At 59.3% G+C, this 9,192-nt stretch overlaps 1 protein-coding gene across 5 annotated transcripts in view; it reads left to right on the top strand.

Moving 5' to 3' along the window:
- Positions 1 to 9,192, top strand: part of PIGZ (phosphatidylinositol glycan anchor biosynthesis, class Z) — a 28,375-nt gene that overhangs the window by 1,620 nt on the left and 17,563 nt on the right. For 4 of the 5 annotated variants that reach the window (XM_014545297.1, XM_014545298.1, XM_014545300.1 and 1 more), the window contains exon 1: positions 4,473 to 5,377. The exons of the other annotated variant lie outside the window; for it this stretch is intronic. The gene's annotated coding sequence lies outside the window, so the exon portion shown is untranslated. Of the gene's footprint in view, positions 1 to 4,472; positions 5,378 to 9,192 lie in introns of those variants that run through there. 5 annotated transcript variants of the gene reach the window in all.

Here is a 9,192-nt window from a genome sequence, read left to right as displayed (position 1 = left end):
GGCTGATGGCTGTTTGCAGGCTGGCCACAGCCCCTTCAGGGTGGGGGTCCCTGCTGGGGTGCCTGGCCTGCCTGGGTGAGGGGCTGATAGTGGTTTGCAGGCTGGCCAAGCCCCCCAGCAGGGACTCTCACCCCATGAGGGTGTGGCCAGCTGAATGAGGGCTGATGGCTGTTTGCAGGCTGGCCACAGCCCCTTCAGGGTGGGGGTCCCTGCTGGGGTGCCTGGCCTGCCTGGGTGAGGGGCTGATAGTGGTTTGCAGGCTGGCCAAGCCCCCCAGCAGGGACTCTCACCCCATGAGGGTGTGGCCAGCTGAATGAGGGCTGATGGCTGTTTGCAGGCTGGCCACAGCCCCTTCAGGGTGGGGGTCCCTGCTGGGGTGCCTGGCCTGCCTGGGTGAGGGGCTGATAGTGGTTTGCAGGCTGGCCAAGCCCCCCAGCAGGGACTCTCACCCCATGAGGGTGTGGCCAGCTGAATGAGGGCTGATGGCTGTTTGCAGGCTGGCCACAGCCCCTTCAGGGTGGGGGTCCCTGCTGGGGTGCCTGGCCTGCCTGGGTGAGGGGCTGATAGTGGTTTGCAGGCTGGCCAAGCCCCCCAGCAGGGACTCTCACCCCATGAGGGTGTGGCCAGCTGAATGAGGGCTGATGGCTGTTTGCAGGCTGGCCACAGCCCCTTCAGGGTGGGGGTCCCTGCTGGGGTGCCTGGCCTGCCTGGGTGAGGGGCTGATAGTGGTTTGCAGGCTGGCCAAGCCCCCCAGCAGGGACTCTCACCCCATGAGGGTGTGGCCAGCTGAATGAGGGCTGATGGCTGTTTGCAGGCTGGCCACAGCCCCTTCAGGGTGGGGGTCCCTGCTGGGGTGCCTGGCCTGCCTGGGTGAGGGGCTGATAGTGGTTTGCAGGCTGGCCAAGCCCCCCAGCAGGGACTCTCACCCCATGAGGGTGTGGCCAGCTGAATGAGGGCTGATGGCTGTTTGCAGGCTGGCCACAGCCCCTTCAGGGTGGGGGTCCCTGCTGGGGTGCCTGGCCTGCCTGGGTGAGGGGCTGATAGTGGTTTGCAGGCTGGCCAAGCCCCCCAGCAGGGACTCTCACCCCATGAGGGTGTGGCCAGCTGAATGAGGGCTGATGGCTGTTTGCAGGCTGGCCACAGCCCCTTCAGGGTGGGGGTCCCTGCTGGGGTGCCTGGCCTGCCTGGGTGAGGGGCTGATAGTGGTTTGCAGGCTGGCCAAGCCCCCCAGCAGGGACTCTCACCCCATGAGGGTGTGGCCAGCTGAATGAGGGCTGATGGCTGTTTGCAGGCTGGCCACAGCCCCTTCAGGGTGGGGGTCCCTGCTGGGGTGCCTGGCCTGCCTGGGTGAGGGGCTGATAGTGGTTTGCAGGCTGGCCAAGCCCCCCAGCAGGGACTCTCACCCCATGAGGGTGTGGCCAGCTGAATGAGGGCTGATGGCTGTTTGCAGGCTGGCCACAGCCCCTTCAGGGTGGGGGTCCCTGCTGGGGTGCCTGGCCTGCCTGGGTGAGGGGCTGATAGTGGTTTGCAGGCTGGCCAAGCCCCCCAGCAGGGACTCTCACCCCATGAGGGTGTGGCCAGCTGAATGAGGGCTGATGGCTGTTTGCAGGCTGGCCACAGCCCCTTCAGGGTGGGGGTCCCTGCTGGGGTGCCTGGCCTGCCTGGGTGAGGGGCTGATAGTGGTTTGCAGGCTGGCCAAGCCCCCCAGCAGGGACTCTCACCCCATGAGGGTGTGGCCAGCTGAATGAGGGCTGATGGCTGTTTGCAGGCTGGCCACAGCCCCTTCAGGGTGGGGGTCCCTGCTGGGGTGCCTGGCCTGCCTGGGTGAGGGGCTGATAGTGGTTTGCAGGCTGGCCAAGCCCCCCAGCAGGGACTCTCACCCCATGAGGGTGTGGCCAGCTGAATGAGGGCTGATGGCTGTTTGCAGGCTGGCCACAGCCCCTTCAGGGTGGGGGTCCCTGCTGGGGTGCCTGGCCTGCCTGGGTGAGGGGCTGATAGTGGTTTGCAGGCTGGCCAAGCCCCCCAGCAGGGACTCTCACCCCATGAGGGTGTGGCCAGCTGAATGAGGGCTGATGGCTGTTTGCAGGCTGGCCACAGCCCCTTCAGGGTGGGGGTCCCTGCTGGGGTGCCTGGCCTGCCTGGGTGAGGGGCTGATAGTGGTTTGCAGGCTGGCCAAGCCCCCCAGCAGGGACTCTCACCCCATGAGGGTGTGGCCAGCTGAATGAGGGCTGATGGCTGTTTGCAGGCTGGCCACAGCCCCTTCAGGGTGGGGGTCCCTGCTGGGGTGCCTGGCCTGCCTGGGTGAGGGGCTGATAGTGGTTTGCAGGCTGGCCAAGCCCCCCAGCAGGGACTCTCACCCCATGAGGGTGTGGCCAGCTGAATGAGGGCTGATGGCTGTTTGCAGGCTGGCCACAGCCCCTTCAGGGTGGGGGTCCCTGCTGGGGTGCCTGGCCTGCCTGGGTGAGGGGCTGATAGTGGTTTGCAGGCTGGCCAAGCCCCCCAGCAGGGACTCTCACCCCATGAGGGTGTGGCCAGCTGAATGAGGGCTGATGGCTGTTTGCAGGCTGGCCACAGCCCCTTCAGGGTGGGGGTCCCTGCTGGGGTGCCTGGCCTGCCTGGGTGAGGGGCTGATAGTGGTTTGCAGGCTGGCCAAGCCCCCCAGCAGGGACTCTCACCCCATGAGGGTGTGGCCAGCTGAATGAGGGCTGATGGCTGTTTGCAGGCTGGCCACAGCCCCTTCAGGGTGGGGGTCCCTGCTGGGGTGCCTGGCCTGCCTGGGTGAGGGGCTGATAGTGGTTTGCAGGCTGGCCAAGCCCCCCAGCAGGGACTCTCACCCCATGAGGGTGTGGCCAGCTGAATGAGGGCTGATGGCTGTTTGCAGGCTGGCCACAGCCCCTTCAGGGTGGGGGTCCCTGCTGGGGTGCCTGGCCTGCCTGGGTGAGGGGCTGATAGTGGTTTGCAGGCTGGCCAAGCCCCCCAGCAGGGACTCTCACCCCATGAGGGTGTGGCCAGCTGAATGAGGGCTGATGGCTGTTTGCAGGCTGGCCACAGCCCCTTCAGTGTGGGTGTCCCCACTGGGGTGCCTAGCCATCCTGGGTGAGGGGCTGAGGGCCAATTGCAGGCTGGCCACAGCACCTTCAGGGTGGGGGGTCCTGCTGGGGTGCCTGGCCAGCCTGGGTGAGGGGCTGAGGTCCCTTTGCAGGCTAGCCACAGCCCCTTCAGGGTGAGGGGTCCTGCTGGGGTGCCTGGCCAGCCTGGGTGAGGGGCTGAGGTCCCTTTGCAGGCTAGCCACAGCCCCTTCAGGGTGAGGGGTCCTGCTGGGGTGCCTGGCCAGCCTGGGTGAGGGGCTGAGGTCCCTTTGCAGGCTAGCCACAGCCCCTTCAGGGTGAGGGGTCCTGCTGGGGTGCCTGGCCAGCCTGGGTGAGGGGCTGAGGTCCCTTTGCAGGCTAGCCACAGCCCCTTCAGTGTGGGTGTCCCCCCTGGGGTGCCTGGCCATCCTGGGTGAGGGGCTGAGGTCCATTTGCAGGCTAGCCACAGCCCCTTCAGGGTGAGGGGTCCTGCTGGGGTGCCTGGCCAGTCTGGGTGAGGGGCTGAGGGCCGTTTTCAGGCTGGCTAAGCCCCCCAGAGGGGACCCTCACCCCATGAGGGTGTGGCCAGCCTGGGTGAGGGGCTGATGGCTGTTTGCAGGCTGGCCACGGCCCCCAGCCACCCAAGCTCCCAGTGGAGGCTGGCTGGAAGCAGCTATCTGGGATTCATTTGTCTTCTATAATTGAAACTTTATTGCCATGAGCAGAGGCCACAGCTGGCTCAGGGCAGGCGGATAGCTTGGCTTCCTCCATCGCCTAGGCAACCAAGCTTCCTGCTTGCTCCAGCTCCGTGGCTGCCAGCCGCCACCTTGGTTGGGTTAATTTGCATATCATCGCTCTGATTGGCTGGTGGGTGTGGCTTGGGGGGTAGCAGAGGGGCAGTCAATTTGCATGTTTCTCTTTTATTAGATTAGATAGATAGATAGATTTTTTTTAAAAGACTTAATTGCAAAGGGGCAGAATGGAAACAGTCTACATCTTGAACTGGATAGTGTTTAGCCTGGTGTTTTCACTTGTCAAGTCATAAAACTGTACACAGTACTTTAAATTTCTGCTCTTGCTGCATGTAAATATCTCAATAAAGTAGTATTTTTTAAAAATATTTTTTATTGATTTCAGAGAGGAAGGGAGAAGGAGGGAGAGAGATAGAAACATTAATGATGAGAGTGAATCATTGATCGACTGCCTCCTGCACGCCCCCTACCGGGGATGGAGCCCCCAACCGGGCATGTGCCCTGACCAGGAATCTAACTGTGACCCCCTGGTTCCATGCTCAACCACTGAGCCACACAGGTCTGGCTAAAGTAGTGTGTTTTTGTGGTGTGTGCGTGTGTGTGTGTTTTAATGTGAGGGCTGCTGTGAAGCATAAAGGAGAACATAGGGGAAGGGGTTCTGCTCAAGACCCTTCAAAAAAAAACATTGATTTTGGAAGGAGGGATGTTCTACTCCGCAAGTCAGCCTCAGCAAGAGGCGTAGTGAAACACTTCCCCGCCAGAGGGCAGTGTCGTAGTCCGCCGGCCACTACCTTCTGTCCGTCAGCCACCGGGCGGGGGTAGGACCCACATGGACGCGGGGCGGCCACGAGCCCCACATTTGCAGAGGGAAGCCGTGCCCGCCCAGAGGGAAGCCGTTCCCGCGGCAGGACGGCTTCCAGCACCAAACGCGCGGTGGCCTGCGGCTGCGGGTGTAACAGAACCCGCGCTCTGGCTCCGCTCCTGGAACCAGGCCGGCGCCTCCGTCCTCCCCGACCTCCTTCCACTCAGAGAAGCAGGTCATCTGAGCTTCCGCAAACCCCCACCCACATAGAACTAAATATTTTTCTTTTGAATGACAACAGAAGCGTGGCCTAGATTAATGGCTTAATTGTCCCTCGTGCTAAAAGGCGACTCACCAGCCCTGGCTCGCCAAGGAGGGGGCTGCCAGGGGAATGGGCTGGAATGCGGAGAGGGGAGGGAGCAGTCACTGCCCCAGGGACACGGCCCCACGGCCCCGGGACCCCCCCATTATCTCCCTCACCCGTGGCCACCGCCCGCAACCGGACCCCGGGCGACGCCTTTGGGCAGCCCCGCCCGCCCGCTGGCTCCCGTGTCCCCAGCCCTCTCCTCCGCCCCGCCTGGCGCACTGCAGAGCTTGCGAACTTCCCTGGACCCTGCAGGGAGGAGGCCGCGGAGACGCCTTCCGACTCTGGCCCTCTGGTCCCGGCGGCTCCCGGCCCACCACCCGCAGGGCAGGGTCTCGCCCCGGTGCAGACGCCGCCAGCGCCGCAGGTGCCGCCCAGAGGCAGCGCGAGGGTGAGTCGGCCCGAGCAGCTCGGGAGGAGTTAAAGGAGGTCAAGGGGGTCGCGGGGCGGGGTAAGGGAGGAAGGTAATTGTTCCTATTCCTGCCTTCGCTAGCTGCCAAGAGACCAGCAGATGCGAGAGCCAGGGAGGCAGGCAGGGGAGCTATGGGCTCCCACACATTCTCACAGGCAACTTTCCCCAAACCGGGCCACGGGCGCAGCACTGACCAGGCTAAAGGAGACTGGAGACATGCTGCGACTTTTCTGGGGAAGGGAGGCTGTAGGCAAACTCCACTTTAGGGACCCGGACGAAGGCCTAGACTTGAATCCTCTCCTGCTGTGGGCGGGCCTTCGTGGTCGCTTTTGGAACTTTACTTTCCCCATCTATAAAATGGGAGTATAATGCTACCTCCCAGGGTCCCTGTTAGGATGAATCCAAAAGACGCTGCAAAGAGCTGAGCAGGAAGCCTGTGAGAGCAGATGGGTTCACACTGTTTTAGCGGAGAAGACTCTCCACTCGGGCCTTGCGGGATACACTTAAGGCCAGGCCTGCCCTCCTGTTGGCAGCGAAAGGGGCACCGGAATGTTCCCGGCCATTGGACCTGGGTTCAGCAATCTTGGTATCTGAGTTCTGGCTAAAAGGATTCAGAGCCAAGGCTCAAACTATAAAAGAACATTTATTTGGGAAGTCACAGGTAGAAGTGAGCTGTAGAAGAAATGGGCCCAGGAAATAAGTGACAAGCGAAAGAAGGGGCCTTGGAGCTTAGGAGAAAGAGAGTCGAGGAGAAGGAGCCTGGAGAAGGATGCTCCGCAGAGAGAGCCGTGCTGGGTCCTCAGCTTGAGGGTATTTAGCTGGGGGTCTCAGGGTGGATCCCAATAGAATACCATCAGCTGTCCAAGTGTGTCCTTTGGGGTCCTGGTCTCTACTGACTGGGCAGGGGTTCATGCGGCAATGCAGCTGGTCCTGATGTCAGCCATGGCCTTGCTTGTTCTGGTTTTGCTGCTATTCTGGGCCTGGAACTGAAACACTACTGAGGCCTAGATCAGCGGTTCTCAACCTGTGGGTCGCGACCCCTTTAGGGATCCAACGACCCTTTCACGGGGGTCGCCTAAGACCATCGGAAAACACATATATAATTACATATTGTTTTTGTGATTAATCACTATGCTTTAATTATGTTCAATTTGTAACAATGAAATTGGGGTTCACCACAACATGAGGAACTGTATTAAAGGGTCACGGCATTAGGAAGGTTGAGAACCACTGACCTAGATGTTAATGTTTTTTTTGTTGTTGTTTTTTTTGTTTTGTTTTTTTTAAATATATTTTATTGATTTTTTACAGAGAGGAAGGGAGAGAGATAGAGAGTTAGAAACATCGATGAGAGAGAAACATCGATCAGCCGCCTCCTGCACATCTCCTACTGGGGATGTGCCCGCAACCCAGGTACGTGCCCGAAACCCAGGTACATGCCCTTGACCGGAATCGAACCTGGGACCTTTGAGTCCGCAGGCCGACCCTCTATCCACTGAGCCAAACCGGTTTCGGCTAGATGTTAATGTTTAAGGGAGTGATCATGCAAGGGCCTGCCTGGGAGTCCCATGAAGTCACTCTCCCACCCCATGTTCCTCCTCCCAGGGGGTCTACCCCACACTAGCGACATGCCAGGGGCCAGGTCCTTATTTTTCCAGTTTCGCCCATTGCTAGGCACCCAGGGCCCTGGCGACCTTCTGTACCTAGCCCATGGTCGTCGCTCTGCTCATGTCTGTCTACCTGCCTACCACACTCCTAAGGATGAGAGAATGGCCTCCTTGCCCAGGAGTCTCATGGGGGCACAGACAAAGGCAAAAGCTCTGTCACCAAGGATGCTCCAGGCAAACATGCAGGCCAGCACTGACCTTGCTTTGGTTAGTGGCTGCTTGGGCCTTTGCATGGGATGCACAATATGGCAAGGACTATTGCAGCTGTCCTTAAGGAGGGCGTCCCTCACTGTCATTCTTTTTTTTTTTTTTAATATATTTTATTGATTTTTTACAGAGAGGAAGGGAGAGGGATAGAGAGCCAGAAACATCGATGAGAGAGAAACATCGATCAGCCGCCTCCTGCACATCCCCCACCGGGGATGTGCCCGCAACCCAGGTACATGCCCCTGACTGGAATTGAACCCGGGACCCCTCAGTCCGCAGGCCGACGCTCTAGCCACTGAGCCAAACCGGTTTCGGCCTCACTGTCATTCTTCACCACAGACATCTTTGCCTCAGGGAACTACTGTCAAAACTATGAACAAAGCCCTGGCCCCTGTGGCTCAGATGGTTGAGCGTCATCCCATGCACCCAGAGGTCGCCAGTTTGATTCCCAGTCAGGGCACATGCCTGGGTTTCGGGCTCCATCCCCAATATCAGCGGTGGGCCATGCAGGAGGCCACCAATAGATATTTCACTCTCCCTCCCCCTTCCTGTCTCTCTAAAATCAATGAAAATATACTTAAAACACAAACAAGCAACTATTAACACTGCAAAACTCCCCCCTACAGAGCAGAGTTCCCATTTTGCAGATGGGAACCGAGGTCACGGATGTTTAAGTGATGTAGGCCAGTTCGTAGAGAGAACTTACTCTCTTGCACCCTTCCCTGTGTGTTAATGCTCTGTTGCAATCTCTGTTAATCAGAGGATAAGCAGGGGTCCGTTTGCACTGCCAGAAAAAGGAGGCGGCCACAGTCAGACCTTCCAATGCTGTTGTGCAGGGATCCCCACCCCCTTCTCCCACACTCCCACCCCCTGCAGTCTTTAAAACCTGCTCCAGGCCCGCTGGCTGCTGTGGCTCAGTGGTTGAGCAATGGCCTATGAACCAGGAGGTCACCTTTTATTCCCCCTGGGGCACATCCCCAGATTGCAGACTCATCCCCAGTAAGGGGCGTGCAGGAGGCAGCCTATTAATTATTCTCATCATTGATGTTTCTCTCTCCCTCTCCCTCCCTCTCTCTGAAATTAATAAAAATATTTTTTAGCTATAGCTGGTTTGGCTCAGTGGATAGAGCATCGGCCTGCGGGTCCCAGATTCGATTCTGATCAAGGGCACATGCAGGGGTCGCAGGCTTGATCCCCAATAGGGGGCGTGCGGGAGGCAGCCGATCAATGATTCGCTCTCAGCTTTGATGTTTCTACCTCTCTCTCCCTCTCCCTTCCTCTCTGAAATCAATAAAACTATATAAAAATAAAATAAAAAAATATTTTTTTAAAAAAACCTGCCCTAGCCGGTTTGGCTCAGTGGATAGAGCCTCGGCCTGCAGACCAAAGGGTCCCGGGTTTGATTGCAGGCCCTGGTCCGGGCTCCTGCAGGAGGCAACCATTGGATGTGTTTCTCTCACATCGATATTTCTCTCTGTCTTTCCTTCTCTTTCCCACTCTTTCTAAAAGATCAATGGAAAAATATCCTCTGGTGGGAATTAACAAAAATAAAAATAAATAAAACCCTGCTCCAAATGCCGGATCCGGGAAAGGGTCGCACCTGGGACCCGCCGCCCTCCCCAGGAAGCAACGACCCAGCAGCTTTGTCACGAAGTTGCCCCCACGCGATGGCTGCCATTCCGGACCATAGGGTTCCCAGCGGGGTCCCCAGAGCGCCCGGTGCTGCGCGCTCGGCGGGCGCGGGTGGAAGGTGGGGCCCTTCGCTTCGGCCAGAGAGCCCCGTGTCTGGGCTCACGGGCAGCCAGGCAGGCGATCTCCCGGCCGTCTTCTCGCCGCACTGATGTCATCTCTTCCCGAGCTCCCCGGCTCCCCGCGCCCGACGCGGTGGTTTCCTCTTCGCGGTACCCCTGCTCCCGAGGT

The sequence above is a fragment of the Myotis brandtii genome, unplaced genomic scaffold, assembly GCF_000412655.1.
Source record: "Myotis brandtii unplaced genomic scaffold, ASM41265v1 scaffold4, whole genome shotgun sequence".
In the NCBI taxonomy this organism is placed as follows: Eukaryota; Metazoa; Chordata; class Mammalia; order Chiroptera; family Vespertilionidae; genus Myotis; species Myotis brandtii.
The sequence above is the reverse complement of the archived record's forward strand: the minus strand, read 5'-3'. Positions and strand labels throughout refer to the sequence as shown.